Genomic DNA, 17,005 nt, shown 5'->3' on the forward strand with positions numbered 1-17,005 from the left:
TGAATATGTGTGTCATTGTATTGATGATATGGTCGGTGCTGGCTTAGTCAAGGAACCAAAAGAGTATTTTGATACTGTGTCGATTCACAAGATTGGTAGCGAGTCTACGCTAGCTAAGGCAACCCGTGTGTGAGAACTAAGAGAATATTTTGGTGGATGTAGGAGTCTTTCTGATTCCATAGATGAGATGAAAGCAAATACAAAAGCCCTTGGAAAAGCACAAACTACAAAGATTCACCATATTGTTGGTGTTTGGAGTTAGCCTATCAGCTGCTTCCTAGATGCTACAAAAGCCATACATGCACATTCAAGTGGAACATACCATAAATGGAGGACATATCATGGGAACGCGATGTGAGTTCTCCTACAATTGCTATGGTGAATAACCTTTTACATGTGTTAGTTCATGTAAGTAATTAAATAAAATCCAGATATACTGTATTTTAATATCTAAGAGTGCTACCATGTTGGTTGTAGTATGGATTATCATTTCATCACCTTGGAGGTGTATTATCACTTTATTTGGAAACCTTTTTACTTTCTACTGCTTGTACTATATATGTTAATGCCAATGTCCATATGGTTATATGCATATTAGTACCGTGCCCTCTCCAGTTCATTACAAATTAAAGTACTTAACAACTCTTATTCATTGGTCCATATAGGCCAGTATGTGAATGTGAGGCAAGTCTGTCTGTACTCTTAGCCATTTCGATGTGAGCAGGGATGAATTTGGGCCTAGGGCCACGGCCCTGCCCCAGGCAGAGCATAGAACTCCTCTTATACGCTCTTATTTTTCTATTGCCCATCTAGATTATTTACAAGCTGGTCATAGTCAAGTCGGCCCAGCAAGCAACAGTAATCTCACGCTCCCTTATGTTAGCATGGTTGTGGCATAGGCAATGAGCGTCGTCGGAGCCAGGTGGGAGGCGATGGCGGTGTGGGAACTTGGCAAGAGATGAAGAAGATGGTAGATGGGTTTTAGGGCCTAGCTTTGGTGGATGATAGTGGATCTGGCAAGGGGAGCACTACTAGAGAAACGGGTTTTAGTCCCGGTTGGGAAGGCCCTTTAGTCCCGGTTTTCCCAACCGGGACTAAATTCCCGGGACTAAAGGTCCACACCTTTAGTCCCGGGTCTGGGAACCGGGACTAAAGGTCACCCACGGAAGAAAAAATAAAGGAAATCCTCGAGGCCTCGCTTACTCTACGTGAGATTCGAACCCAACACCTCTCTCCTCGCGCGTAGGTACATTACCAACTCAACTGCACACCACTTGTGACAGAGTCATGTGCGCTCTCCTTTTGAATAGACTCGTGGGAGACCTTTAGTCCTGGGTAAAAGACCTTTAGTCCCGGTTGAAGACACCAACCGGGACTAAAAGGTCACCCTTTAGTCCCGGTTGGTGTTCTAAAAGTTGGTGAACTTTTACTCCGGGTTGGTGACACCAACCGGGACTAAAGATGACTTTTAGTCCCAGTTGGTATTACGAACCGGGACTAAAAGTCCTTTAGTCCCGAACGCAAAAAATATCGAGACTAAAGGCTAAAATCGAAGTGGGTGAAAGGTCTGTTTTCTAGTAGTGGAGTCACCGAAGCTGGCGGGGAGGTGGATGCGGCGGGGCGAGAGACGCGTTAGGTTTAGTTCCATGTGGACGGGGTGAGTAATAAGAAGGGATGAAGTAAGGCATAGAGAGAGGAAGCTTTTGTTCGGCCCTTCACTTTACATGTAATGGACAACAACTTAAGGGATGGTTGCTCTCAAAACACTTGTTGTTTAGATAGACTAAAAAACAGACTTGCAAGTGAACACTCACTTAAGCTCTTAACCATCCATGAGATTTTTTGAGCGTGGAGGAAAAAAAGATAGGAGGGATCTGGTCCCATGTTCAAAACCATGATGAAATCACAACATGGTGGCATCGTAGGCTAGTGCCGCTGTAGGGCGTGCTGAAATCAAACGCCATACCAAACGTGTACACACGAGAACGACTCCTGAAGCCAAAACCAAGACAAAAGATGAAGCAACTAAAACATGTTTTTTCCTAGCTTCACCGTTTTTAGAGAAATCCAACCCTACTAAAGAGTTCCTGAACACGAGAAAAGGCATTTTTTAGGTAAAATCAAGAAAAACACATGCACTTTATATGCACAACAGTTGTGTCATCACTATAGTCACATACAACCACGCATAAACCATCGAAGTCAGATACATGTGTTATAAGACCCACCCGTTCATGTATGTTATAGGTAAATAAATGTTTTATCTAGTTGAGACGATATATATATGCACTTAGATGGCTTCTCCTAAACAAAATTGGCAAAAGCTACTTTTTGGCCCGCGGGCATTTAACGCACCGCGCAGCCGCACCACACGCCCACTTCCCCCCTCTTTTCTTCCGCATCGCGGCCATGCTCGAAGGAGGCCACCACACTGCACGCTCTCTCTCCTCCTCGATCTAGCAGCTACTAACGCTCCAAGGCCACCAGCGCCGGCGAACTCGAGGTGTGTCCTTCTCCTCCTCGTCCTCCTTTCGCGTTCAAGCATCAGGGAGTTAGGGTTTCAGCGGGCTTAGAAGGCATTGTACTTCTCCCTCTCTTCTTCCCCAACTCTGGCGGGATTAGAAGAGAAGGGGCTCAGGGGAGGCAGGCCGGCCAGGCGATGGGGACGGCGGGAGGGTGACGTTAGGGTTTTGGCGGCGGTCCGGGCCAGATCGGGGGCGGGAGCACCCATGGCCATGGCGGCAGAGGGAGGGGGAAGGGGTAGGAGGAGGTTACCACGCGCGGCCGTGGAGCTTCAGCGAGGCCCTACCGCCCGTGGCTAGGTGGTGGGCGGCGGCAGAGGTGAGTACGAGGAGGAGGGCGGGGTCGAGGGAGCCACGGGATCGGAGGCGAGGAGGAAGACCAGCGGAGCGGATTCAGGGGGTACCCCTATTTAGTAGGACACCACTCAATAATTTGCACAATCTTACTCGGTAATTTGCAGGACACCACTCTCGCTAGTTGATCTCTTTTACTAATTCTAAGTGCTTGGCTGCCTTAAATTTCCTCTTCTTTACTCTGTACACTTAACCCCCCTCGCGATCAGTTGTAGATCTGCCACTGCACGCACTACCGTGCATTAGCGGCGTCCAACAAAATTCGAGTAGCGCGCACTTGTATGTTTTTGTTAGGGTGATGAACATATGGATGAACGTATCCATCCGATCCGTTTGGAATCAAATCCTGACAATTAGTGAGTGCACGGGTGTGGTGGTTTAAGTGCTTGATGTTGCTAGATGCATGCATATATGCTCGCTCGCTTCCAATCCGCGTTGAATAAATCCAGCCATCAAGCTTGATGTTTACTTTCAAAGTCTTGGTAAAATTCTCTTAAGTAGTGCGTGTATCACGCGTCGAGGACAAAACAGAAAGACAAACGAATCACTACAGTTGATCGCTGACTGTTAAAATTTGAATGGACCAGACCCTGACTTGGACCCAAGAATCGAAGCCGCCACAGCCCCCAACTCAAGTTGTCCAGTCCATAAAACGCACTGGACTGGACTACCGGAGTCCGGAAGGAAGACGAAGGAAGACGCGGCTTCGTCTATCTGCAGGTAGCCTTCCCGGCCCACCCAACGTGCGACGGCACACAGGCCACCGTACCTACGAGGGCTGCCTCGATCGATCGGAGGCTCCGATCCTCAGCGTTTCTCTTGCGATCCCAGTATCCCACACGAGAGTCTGTTGTGATCATCGTCGTCGTCAGAAAGATGCTGCTCAAGTTCCGGCATTTTGCAAGGTATGTACTTCGTAGTTACCGAGCTCATATATATATACATACATATATGTAACTCCATTATTTCAGACAACAGAAGGCAGTAGTTAGTACTAACAACAGTTCTGGCCATGCCTCTCCTCCCAGGTGTTGCATCGGAGGATCGGAACGTGCACCCGCAGAGCAAGAGCGGGCGGTGCCGCTGCCGGACAACGACGATCTCCTCCGTGAGATCCTCCTGCGCCTGCCGCCGCTGCCGTCGTCTCTCCCGCGTGCGTCCCTCGTGTGCAAACGCTGGCGACGCCTCGTCGCGGACCCTTTCTTCCTCCGCCGCTTCCGCGAGCACCACCACCGGACGCCTCCGCCCCTGCTCGGCTACTTCTTCAGCGACCCTCGCGGGCCAGTCTTCGTCCCGACGCTGGCGCCGCCTGACTGCATCCCACCCGAGCGCTTCTCCCTGCCGCCGGCAGCCTGGTGCTGCCGGCGAGCGCCTCTTCTTCCTCGGCTGCCGCCACGGCCTCGCCCTCCTCATCAACCGGAGACGCCTCCACGCCGTCGTGTGGGATCCCCTCACCGGCTGCCGGGCCACCGTGGCGTATCCACCGGAGTTCACCACTGACAACGGGGCGTACTGCTGCCGTGGCACGGTGCTGAGCACCGCCGCCGCCACTGCCGATGGCGTTGGCGATGATGGGCACTTGGGGCCCTTCAAAGTCATCTTGATACGCACAGACGACGTACACGATGGTCGCATACGTGTGTCCATGTGCGTCTACGAATCCAAGACCGGAAAATGGGGCCACACCATCTCAACTGTTATTATTCCCATGTCCGTGTCCAATCTGCCCAGTGTCTCGATTGGGAATGCACTCTGCGGATTTCTCCGGTGGCCAAACGGCATCCTTGAATTTGATCTTAAGAGGCACAGTCTAGGCATAATCAAGACGCCAAAGAGCCTCTGTCCCATTGACAGATCATTCTTCCAGGTCGTGAGGACACAAGATGGAGAGCTAGGCCTTGCAATCTTGTACAAACTCACCATGGAGTTGTGGAAGAGGGAGGCCAGCTCACCAGATGGTGCCGTCGGATGGGTGCTACGGAAAACAATTCAGCTGGACAACCTCCTTCCTGTACCACGTATGAATATGATGGACAGTAATTTGTCAGCAGCAAGGATACTGGGGTTTGATGAGGATAACAATGCCATTCATGTATCCACATTTACCAGCGCCTTCGCGATCCGGCTTGAGTCCATGCAGTTCACGGAGCTTTTCAACGTCAATCGGATTGGTTCCTATCAATCCTGTTATCCCTACACAGGTTTCTACACTGCAGGTATACCTCGTCTTTCAACTGCATAAGATCAAATTTTGAACTATTTCGAGTATAGTTATTATTGTTCATGTGCTTAAGGATTGTCTAGCGGGGTCAAGTATGCATAGAGAGCATGCTCAACCCCTGCTGAACTGACTTGTTATATTTATGTACTGTGTGAACTTCTTATGTTTCAATGTGTATATGTTAAAGCGGATCACACCTAAGATATTATAATGTTATTATGACCGCTTGACTTATGAATGTGAAACTGCCTACAAAAGGCGCTGGGTTGCAGACTGTTTGTAAGAATGCTTATTATCTGAACTCATTAATTCTGACACAGAATTACGTAATATATAGAGTTAGCACGCTCTGATCTTATGAGCATCACTCAGATTGCTCAAGGATTGAATTGCAACAAAGCTAGAAAAAAATGCTAGGTCGGTATCCTAAACTGGGGAAACTGGGCTACACGGTTTTGGCAGAATTCGCCGCAATAAAACCTATGAACGCCTCTAAGAAGAAGCCCGTCGGGTAGGCGCACCTAAGGTTGCTCTAATGCTTAGACGCTATCTAGAGCGCCCATAAACATCATCAAAATGCTTGCGGAACAACAGATACGGGGATTGGAATGGTAAAAATAGTATAATAATTGTGTTTTTAATCGATTGGGTGCCCTCAATCCATCATAGCCCTTTATATGTATAGAGTCGGGGTGGACTCATCTCGTTAGGAGTCAACTCCTACAAATCATTGCAAAAATACAACTCCAATTCAGGTTTTAGGCTGACAACAGGTTTTGGAAACACATGGGGTGGATCTTTTCGAAGGCGTAATTTCCTTCCCTGGACTACAAATTTGGATTTTTATATGTACCTTTTGATCGCAGCATGTCTGCTTTGTAGTGGCGTTAGGTGACCAATTTATGTTACCAAGTCAAGCAACTTTTGCAACACATCATTTGCAAGAATAAAGAGATATGGGGACAGTGGATCACCTTGCTGAAGATCACGTTGACGATGAATTCTTGGTCCAATCACTAGTCCATTCAAAAGAACTTAGGATGAAGAGGATCTGAGCATAAGAGCAAGCTAGTCACACCATTTGTTGTCAAATCCTCGATGTTCGAGAACATCGAGGTACTCATAAGAGATATAGTCAAAAGCTTTGTTGTCATAGGACACTAGGCACCAAGGGACCTCTAAGCTCTCCCTTGGCCGGACCACCCTTTGACTCTAGTGAGAGCACACAAATGGGCATTCTAACTTGGGTCGCTTACTCCAAAGCTGGAGCAGGTGTTCATAGGGTTACATCGATGGTGAGCTTTGACCAGATTGTTTATACAGAGAAAATTATCTTGAATACATCATCCCCTAATGAAAGCACTTTGGCACAATTGGAAACAAGGCTCAATTATGAAGGCGAGCCGCTTTGCAAGAACTTTTGAAACCAGATAAGCAAAGAAATGACTAATAGGTCTGAAATCAACAGCTATCTCTAAAACTTTCTTTTTTGTGATGAGAATTATCGCTACTCCCTTGAGCCTCTCAAGAGGCATAGAGTGGTTGTGTAGACAAGAGAAGAATCTAATTATCTCAGCTTCTATGATTGGCCAACAAATTTTGTAGAAGGCCCTAGTAAACCCATTAGATTCTATCGCTTTTTTGCGGGTAGTTCATTTATGGCTTCTAGAATTTCTTCTTCAGTGAACTCGGTTTCCAGCTCTGCCTCATTGATACGGGAGAGATTCAATTCCTCCCAATTAAATGGAAACCTGTTGGTGTTATTTATAGTGTTTGTATAACTGCTAGTCCTTAACTTTATGTGACCAAATGAACGATCCATCATCTTACTTGAGACATGGGATTTAAGTTTTTATGACGATGACCATTGGCTTTGAAGTGGAAAAAATTGGTACAAGCACCACCTTCCTTGATTTGTATGAGCCATAAGCTTTGCCTTCGCCTGGAGCGTTCCACTACAGCAAGACCTAGGACCCTGAATTTCAAATCACTATGGAGGGTCATCTCATTAGCTGAAAAAGGACGATCTTCTTGGGCTTTGTCTAGGCGGAGGATGACCTCGTTTACTAGTTGCAACTATAAATGAGCGTTCTGGAGCTAGTTGGAGGGCTGTTATCGTGTTCAATTGTCGATTTGTCACACATCTCCAACCACGGGGAAGGATCGGCCGACTAGGGCTAACCTGGCGGCTAGAGCGGCTGTAGGGATGGCATAGAGGAGGAAAGAAGAGGCGTCGATGCAGAGGAGAAGAGAGAGAGGGACCGCAGCTAGAGAGAGATAAGGGATTAACTCTAAACCTTGGTTTCCTTTCATTAAGGAATTCCCCACATATATATACGGGTTTTACACAAATGCTAATGGGCCTTTAGGCCCCTAACAGACAAAGTCCATGACCCCTACTACTCCTTTAGATCTAATCTATAACAGCTGGGCCAAGGCCCCTCGCAAATGAATTGGCCCACTAATATGTCTAGACATGTTCTCCTACTGTATGTCTTACCGACCATGACATCTCTTCCCGCGAGGAGAATTAGCTTGTCCTCGAGCTGGAATGTTTGATACAGGTTGTTTGATCAATTCTGCTCCTCCCACTAGGATTTTTGCTGCTAGTTGACCTTTCCATTTAACCAACACATGTAAATTCCTCCTATAGAGTTCAAGCCTTTATCATTTGTTCTAGTTCTAGTACCGCTGTTCCTTCGTGCATTATAGGCATTTGTAGGGGGAGTTGATGGTGGAGGCCCTCTATATTTCTTAAGTAAACTCACATGAAAGGCGTTGTGAATGTGGATGTCTTAAGTGAGCTCAAGGTGGTATGCTACAGACCCAATTTGTTCACTAATGTTATAAGGACCAAAGTACAATGGGGATAACTTGCCTTTTTGTAGTGTTGAGCTGGCTATCGCTGACCACGGCATTAATTCAACCATACCCATTCGTCAACAATAAAGCTTATGTCCACATGTTTGTTGTTATAGTGTTTGGTATAATAATCTTGAGATTGCCATAGCCAAAGTTTGGTCTACCACCAAGAAACTATCTTGTACTGTTAGCAGGTCATCCACTACCTAAATTTTGGCATCGCCCGAGCTATATGTTCTCAATCCTGGTGGATCTCATCCGTAGACCAGTTTGAACAGAGTTGTATGAGCAGACGTGTGATGCGAAATATTGTAACAAAATTTTGCCCAAGGTAAAGATTGTATCCATTCTTTTGGTATATCCCCTCTCACACATCTAAGGTAATGGTGATGACTTTGTTAACGACCTCTGACTGGCCATCGGATTGAGGGTGGTTGGCGCAAGTCATATTGAGTTCTACTGTTGTCACGTGAAACAACTTACGCTAGAATCTACTGGTGAAAAAATGTCTTTATCACAAAAAATAGAATGAGGTAATCCATGTGAAAGCTCTGAGCCACTACTGCTCTTGAGTACGCATGTGAAAGCGGTATGAAGTGAACATACCTTTATAGGCGGTCCACCACCCTGAGGATGACTAAATTGCCTGCTACTTTGGGTAGTGCCTCGACAAAATCCATAGATATACCCTCCCATATCTTGTCTGGATTGACCAAATTCTGAAGAAGTCCTGCAGGATGTGTAGCATTATGGATGGCATGAAGCATATCATATATGTAGAAGTGGAGACGATGGTGGAATATGTACCCGTTTGTTGTAGAGAATGAGTCCATTGGTTAAGCTCTATAAGGTCCCTTGGCGTCTGTTTAAGATGTGAGCCACCAGGTTTCTATGGTTGTCGGACTCTAATATCTCATCCATTATCTTTTCAAAAACTAAGAAGTTGATTTCTGAGATTGCTAGTAGAGATGGCTCCATCAAGGATTGTCTTGACAGGGCATTAGCCACCATGTTTTGCTTACCTAGTTTAAATACTATATTGAAATCATAGCCAAGTATTTTTCTTACCCATTGCTGTTGTGGTATTGTTGGGAGTTGTTGATCCAAAATGTATTTGAGGTTGTAGTGATCTGAGCTAATTGTGAAGATCCGTCCCCATAAGTAAGGCCGCTAGTGTTTGACTGCTATCACCAATCCAATTAATTATCTTTCATATGCTGCAAGTTTAGAGTGTCACGACGCTATGCTTCGACTAAAAAAGGCTATTGCCTACGTTACCTGGTGTAGTACTACTCCAAACCCGGTTGATGATGCATCACATTTGACTATGAATGGTTTGTCAAAGTCTGGCAGTTGCAAAACTAGTGTTGTTGATAACTTCTGTTGTAGCTATTGGAATGCTAAAGATGCTAAATCAGTCCATATAAATCCATCTTTCTTTAGTAGCTGAGTTAACAGTTTTGCAATGATTTCAAAGCTTCTAATGAATTTCCTATAGTAGCCTGCTAATCCTAGAAATCCACATAATTGCTTTATTTAGTTGGCTGTGACCATGTTGTGATAGAATCAATTTTGGCTGGGTCAATAGACACTCATGCTGATATGTGACCCAAATACCCCACTATTAAGTATTGACTAACCAAAGAGGCATTTGGAATTTTTTAATGGCACTGCATGCTGCTATAGAGTAGACAAAACTTACCTGATGTGTTGGAGGCATTCTGACCATGTTTTGTTGTAGATTAATATGTTGTCAAAGACAACTAAAACTTACCTGATGTGTTGGAGACGTTCTGACCATGTTTTGTTGTAGATTAATATGTTGTCAAAGAACACTAACACTAATTTTAGTAGGTAAGGACCAATATATCATTCATGAGTGCTTGGAAAGTTGATGGCGTGTTGCAGAGTTCGAAGGGTGTTACCAAGAATTGAAAATGACCATGACGAGTTTGGAAAGCCATTTTTTAATGTCATCTAGATACTTGTGTACCTGGCGATATCTTGACCTTATGTCCAACTTGGTGAAGAATTTTGCCCCTTTGAATTCATCAATTCATCCAAGAGTTCATCAATTACCAGAATTGATAATTTATCTTTGAGGATATTATTGTTGAGAGCTGGTTAATCAACACAAAATTTTCAATATCCATCATGTTTCTTAACAAGTATAACTACAGAAGAATTGGCAGATGTATATGATTCCTTGTTCTAGCATAGTTTGGCATTGTCTTTCTAGTTCCTCTTTCTGTAGCTGAGGGTATCTGTAGGGTCTGACTACAACTAGGTGTACTAGATTCTTCAGGTGAATGTGGTGATCATATCATCGCATAGGTGGTAGCCCCCGTGATGGCTAAAATACAATAGTTTTAGTGGTAGAAGCAGAAAATGGGAAGACCATCATGTTCTGGTAGGATAATTGGAACTACCAAAGACTTAAAGTCTACTTCACCAGAGTTGTTCTCGTTTGTAAAGAACGAGCTCATTTCTGTTGAAAATGCTTTTGGCCAAGATGAAATCACATAGCTTTTCATCTGCCAATCTCGGAAGAGCTTTTCATCAATTACAAAGGATTATGCAAGACATGGTACGAGTGCAGCTAAGGACGTGATACAGTCACAGTTCTTCATGGCAACAGTTGTGCTCTTATGTTCAGAGATATAGACAACAAGGAATGATCAGATTTTCAAAGGGATTCAGCCTATCTTAAGAGCCTCAAGAAACCACTTCTTCAAGGAAATTATGTTGTTATCACATAAGGTGAAGTCAAGTCTTGCACTGCTATTTGATCAATGGACATAAAATTTGATGTAATCTATAGGTTTTGATTGATTTTCTTTGTTTCCTTCTTTGTCTCTTTATCTGTAGCTTGTAAATACTCCCTCTTTAAAAAAACTAAAATATTCACTGTAGGGGCCTGGGGCCCCCTAAATTCCTCAAAAAGATTGAAATCCCCAATGCACAACCACAAGGAGTTTGAAGATGGTTGTGTAGGGAGATCCGAAGAGGACTTCCTAGAGAAATGAATGTTTGTTGCAGTCTTCAATTGGGCCATACCGCCATACACTGCAGAAAGCAAAAAGGGCATGTTGGAGAGTCCGATGGTCATCTGAGTGTTGAGTGAGAAGGATTTGTTAAACTAGTTGTTTGCCATAATAAATTAAATTAGAGCACTAGGCTACAACAATTCCATCAAGTAAAAAGTAGAATCAATTAATCTAGTGTTGTATCAAGGAATTCAGCAGCTAGATGGATGTTGATAGAATTAAGCTTTGTCTCATGTAAGTAGACCACTGTCGGCTTGGTTTCCTATAACATAGGGCGCATGGGAGCAATATATAAGCGGTTAGAAAAATAGAAGCAACACCAAACACTCAAGAAAATCAGAATTTTGTCTTTATGGCAAGTGAGCTTTGCTCAAATGCCATTAAAGTTGTGGGTTTCGCTCAAATTCCTTTATGAAAGAAGTCCCTCTAAAAGTGCAATCAAGCCCTAATTATGGGTTTTGGTGATAATGATAATGTAATTAGAGAACTAATGATATTTATCGAGATGACAAGCAGGGAATTCATATTCAAGGATGCTACACTAAACAGGGGGAGCCCCCAATTACAAATGTAGATTGCTTCAAACTCAAAGGAGGTTTAAATTCTTTTATATTTTAAATTTAAGTATAGGAAAAGCCATACTATAAAGGGAGACACAATGCTTAAGCTAATATATGCTACCAAGTGCTCAAACATACACATGCATCCTCAGATTTATAGCCAAGATAGTCTACACTTTACTCTTACCCTTGCTATATTGCGTGGTGCGGCACTGTCGCACTTGAAGAGTGGCACTGCCACACCTAAGCCACGGCACTGCCATGACTTAAGTGACTGTTGGGGCTGAGGGGATATTTATACATATCCTCTCCCTCCCCAACATCTCTCTTCTTCCTCCTGCTCATTCTAGCACGCCCAAACAGAAAAGGAGATCTCTCTCTCTCCCTCCATTGTTGATCTTGAGCCCTCAAGCAAATCCATTGATTTCCCCATCAATCCTTGAGAGAAAAGGGTCCAAAACTCGATTAGAGAGTAGCTCCATTGATTCCCCAACTCAAAAGAGCACTTGGTTCACGTTTTGGCAGGTGGTTGTGTTTGTTACTCTTAGAGCTTGGCTCCTAGCTAGCTAGAGCATCGCTCGTGGAGCTTGCCAACTTGTGTGGCAGCCCCAGGAGGTCTGCAACCATCTCTTGAAGCTAGTATACTCACCCCTCATCTCAAGAGTTAAGTCTCTTGACTTCAGAATAAGAAAGGGTTGGAAAGCCTTAAGCCTTAGTAGCTAACCTCAACAACGTGGAGGTAGGCAAGCCTTGGTGGCGAGCTGAACCACGGGATAAATCATTGTGTCACTTGTGCTTGATTTACATTAGTTGCATTTCATATTGTTGGTTGAGGTGATTTCTAGGGTTTCTAGTAGATCTACTTGTGTGTGGTGTTTCTACTTATTCTAGCTCTTGATCTTTGACTATAATACCTGCAGTAAGCTGAGAAATTTCTCCGATCTAAGTTTCCGTTCACTGATTTTGAATTGTAGCTCGAAGTTGTCTGCAGGTGCGGTAGTGCCGCTATTCTAGTCCGACAGTGCCGCCCTCTAGAGCAGCAGTGCTGCAGGGTGAATTTGATAAAAGTTTCAGTGTTTATTTTGATAGGCCTATTCACCCCCCTCTAGGACAACCAGAGATCCTACAAGTGGTATTAGAGCGAGTTACCTCATATACGCTTCATTGCATGAGGTATGGAGGCCGGAGGAGGAACTAGTAGCATGAAGCAGATAGATGTCGACATGGACAACAGCGAGCTGAGTGCATCGATAGCAAGTAACACCACACTACCACATATTGAGGCTACCGATGCCGAAAGAGCTCTCGATGATAATGAGAGAAGAAGAAAGAAGGAGGCAAGAAAGCTGAAAAGAGAAGCAAGAGAGAAGAAGAAGGAGGCATAGTGGTTAGAGGAGAAGAAGCAAAGGAAAGAAGAAAGAAGGCTTAAGAGAGAAGCAAGAAGAAAAATAAGAGAAGCTGGGAAGAAGAAGGAAGAAGAAGAAGAGAAGGCAACAAGTGCATCATCAAGCATATCAAGTAGTTCCAAAGATGGAGATGATGATGAGTCATACCAAGTGTCGGAGGGGAACAAGAAGGATAAGAAAGGAAAGGGCAAGGCCAACGACAACAAATATGCCACCGTATCCTTTAACTACTCTACTATTCCTATGACTAACCATGATCGGAGGTCTTTCATCAATGTGCCCGCGGGCAAGTTACCTCATTTCAATGGGACTAACTTTGCCAAGTGGAAGCACTTGATGAGAGCCTATCTTATAGGTCTTCACCCTGGCATTTGGGAGATTGTTTGCAATGGATTTGAGCCATCGGTTGATCCCAAGAGCCCAACACTAGAAGAGATGAGAATCATTCACCTCAATGGTCAAGCCACAAGTGTGTTGCTTAGTGCCTTGGATGATGATGAGTACAATAGAGTGATAGGAGTTGATGTTGCCAAGCAAATATGGGACACTTTACACCTAGCACATGAAGGGGTTGACAAAGTAAGAAAGGCAAGAATTGACTTATTGATGTCAAAGCTCAACCGGTTTGTAATCTTGGATGGAGAGGGGCCACAAGAGATGTTTGATAGGTTGATGATGATGGTGGGTAAGATTAGAGGCTATGGTTGTGATGAGCTGGATGATCACAAAGTTGTTAAGATTTTGTTGGAAGCTTATTCACCTAGAAATGAGACCATAGTCACTCTAATTAGAGACAAGAAAAAGTTTGAGTACTTCACACCAAATGATGTACTTGGGAGGATCTTGACCTTTGACATGCAAAAAGAAGAAGCAAATGAGAGAAAGAAACTTGGAGAATTGCAAGCAAAGTTAGAGGGCATCAAGATCAAGGATGTAGCTCTTAAGGCCAACAAATCAAGCAAGCAAGGCTCTACAAGCAAGTCCAAGATCAACCAACAAGCTTCAACTAGCAAGCCCAAATCAAGCAAGCAAGTTCAAGAAAGAGTAGAGACCACACCATCTTGAAGTTAAAGTGAAAATGATGATGATCAATATGAGAAAGTTGATGATGTTGCTCTCTTTATGAAGAGGTATCACAAGGGGCTAAAGAAGCAAGGCTAGAAGGTAGTGAAGAGAAGCTTTCCAAACAAGAAAAAGAGGACATGCTACAATTGTGGAAGCACTGATCACTTCATTACCAAGTGTCCATATGAGATCAAGGACAACAAATACAAAAAGGATGGAAAAGAGGAGAAGGCCAACCGTAAAAAGAGCAAGAAGTACATGGGAGAGGCTCACATTGGGCATGAATAAGACTCAACTAAAGAGAGCATAAGTGAAGAGGATGAGAAGGTTGCAACTATTGCTATTCACAAGTCATCCCCTATATCAAGGCTCTTCAATGACATGTCTGATGATGACTACTACTCCCCTCACATTTATCTCATGGCAAAGGGTGAGAAGGTAAAATCCAAATCGAAGGTCAAATCTCCTCCACCTCCTAGAGATATCTCTAGTAGTGATATTAGTGATAGCTCTAGTAATAATGAATCTAGTGATGAAGAAATAAACATGATAACTAAAAATTTGGATGGAAAGACCAAATTATTCATCACTAAGCTAATGGAGGATTTAGAGAGTGTCCAAGCTGAGCTAGAATCCAGAGAAGAGACTCTTATCCAACAAGAGGATCTCTACATTGCTTGTAAAGAAGCTCTTGTATTAGAGAGAAGTGAGGTGGAATCCTTACGCAAGGCTTTGGCCAAAGAGCAAGAGGACCATGCTATTACAAAGAAAGCAAATAAAGCTCTCAAGAAAAAGTATTGTGACTTGGATAAAAATCACAAAGAACTTGAGATGCAATATAGCATTCTTTGGGATAGCAACTCACATCTCCCTAAGGCAAAGGAAACCTCTACTCCCTCCACTACAAGGTTGTGGAAAATGTTTTAATCTTGATTTGAACGCCTATTCCACTAAGCTTGCAAACATGGAGGCTATGAGAAAGGAAATTGCTAGGCTCAATGAAGTCATTGGAAAAGGGTGGATAGGTAAGATCCAATCCAATGATAAGAAGAATGATGAATCAAAAGGGCCATAATTCAAGCAAGGAAGGCATCCTTCAATCAAGCATGGGCTTGAACACACAAAAGGAGCCAAGTCAAATGGAAGAAGGATAGTGAATGTCTATGAGTGTGTGCAGTTTGAAAGGAAGGGCAAAATTGGTATAGATCAGCCTGCACAGACCGCGGCAGTGCCGCGGTGAAGGGCGGTAGTGCCGTACCCCTCAAAAATGGGAAGGCTACCAATTCTGCTCCTGATCAAACGAAGCCCAAGAAGGTGTACCAGGATAAACATGTTTTCCAGAAGCCTAAGGAATCAGTGTGGGCCACCAAAAATAAGTATGCCTATCAACCAAAGACCTATGCACCTCGACAAAGCTTGACATCATGCTTTGTTTTGAGGAACAATAGCCAGGGGAAAGTGGTTGTAAAATATGTTGGAAAGGAAACCAACATATATAGGAATACTTCTATTTGGGTTCCTAGGATTCTTGTGACTAACATGCAAGGCCCCAAATCAAATTGGGGACCTAAATCTAGCAACTAAACTTGTTTTGTAGGCATACTCCTCCAGTGGATCAAGTTGGGTGCTTGATAGTGGATGTACAAATCATATGATCGAAGAAAGGAGTATGTTCTCATCATATTCCCCGATGATGTAGTCAAATAAAAATATTGTCTTTGGAGACAATTCAAAGGGGTATGAGATTGGTCTCGGTAAAGTTGCTATAACCCTTGAGCATTCAATTACAAATGTATTACATGTTGATTCGTTAAGTTACAACTTGTCTGTTTCTCAATTGTGTGAGATGGGCTACAATTGTCTCTTTACGGATAAGGGTGTGGAAGTCTTTAGAAGGGAGGATTCCTCTATTGTCTTTACGGGTCGATTAAAGAACAAGCTTTACTTAGTTGATTTCAACAAAAGTAAAGGTAAGCTTGAGACTTGTTTAGTGGCAAAATCTTGCATGGGTTGGCTTTGGCATTGCTGACTAGCCCATGTTGAGATGAGGAACTTTGTCAAACTTCTAAAAGATGAACACATCCTTGAACTAACAAATGTTCACTTTGAGAAAGATAGGATTTGTAGCGCTTGTCATGCCGAAAAGCAAGTTGGTGTACCTCACCCACCAAAGAGCATCATGACCACCAAGCAACCATTGGAGCTAATACATATGGATCTCTTTGGACCGGTCGCCTACCTAAGTATCGGGGGTAACAAATATGGTCTTGTTATTGTTGATGACTATTCCCGTTTCACTTGGGTATTTTTCTTGCGTGACAAGTGCCAAGTTCAAGAGAAGGTGAAGATATTTGTTAGAAGAGCTCAAAAGGAGTTTGGTCTTCCCATCAAGAAAGTAAGAAGTGACAATATGACCGAATTCAAGAATACTCTAGTTGAGGAGTTTCTTGATGAAGAGGGCATCAAGCATGAGTTTTCAACTCCATACACCCCTTAACAAAATGGTGTAGTAGAGAGGAAGAACCGTACACTCATTGATATGGCAAGGACAATGCTAGATGAGTACAAGACACCGGACATCTTTTGGTGTGACGCCGTCAACACCGCTTGCCATGCCATCAACCGCCTCTACATACACAAGAAGTTAAAGAAAACTTTATATGAGCTTCTAACCGGTAACAAGCCTAAGGTGTCTTACTTTAGAGTGTTTGGGTGCAAGTGTTTCATACTTAACAAAAAACCCAAAATCTCTAAGTTTGCACCTAAAGTTGATGAAGATTTTCTTCTTGGTTATGGATCAAATGAGCATGCCTACCGTGTCTTCAACAAAACCTCTAGAAGAGTTGAGATTGTGGTAGACGTGACATTTGATGAATCTAATGGCTCTCAAGTGGAGCAAGTTGATTCAAGTGTTGTAGGAAAGGAGGATCCACCATGTGAAGCAATCAAACAATTGGCTATTGGTGAC

At 43.7% G+C, this 17,005-nt stretch overlaps 1 pseudogene; it reads left to right on the forward strand.

Moving 5' to 3' along the window:
* The first annotated feature begins 3,733 nt into the window (after nt 1-3,733).
* Nucleotides 3,734-5,118, forward strand: LOC136511481 (uncharacterized; annotated as a pseudogene).
* Nucleotides 5,119-17,005: the final 11,887 nt, after the last annotated feature.

This window comes from Miscanthus floridulus, chromosome 16, assembly GCF_019320115.1.
Source record: "Miscanthus floridulus cultivar M001 chromosome 16, ASM1932011v1, whole genome shotgun sequence".
NCBI classification, from domain to species: Eukaryota; Viridiplantae; Streptophyta; class Magnoliopsida; order Poales; family Poaceae; genus Miscanthus; species Miscanthus floridulus.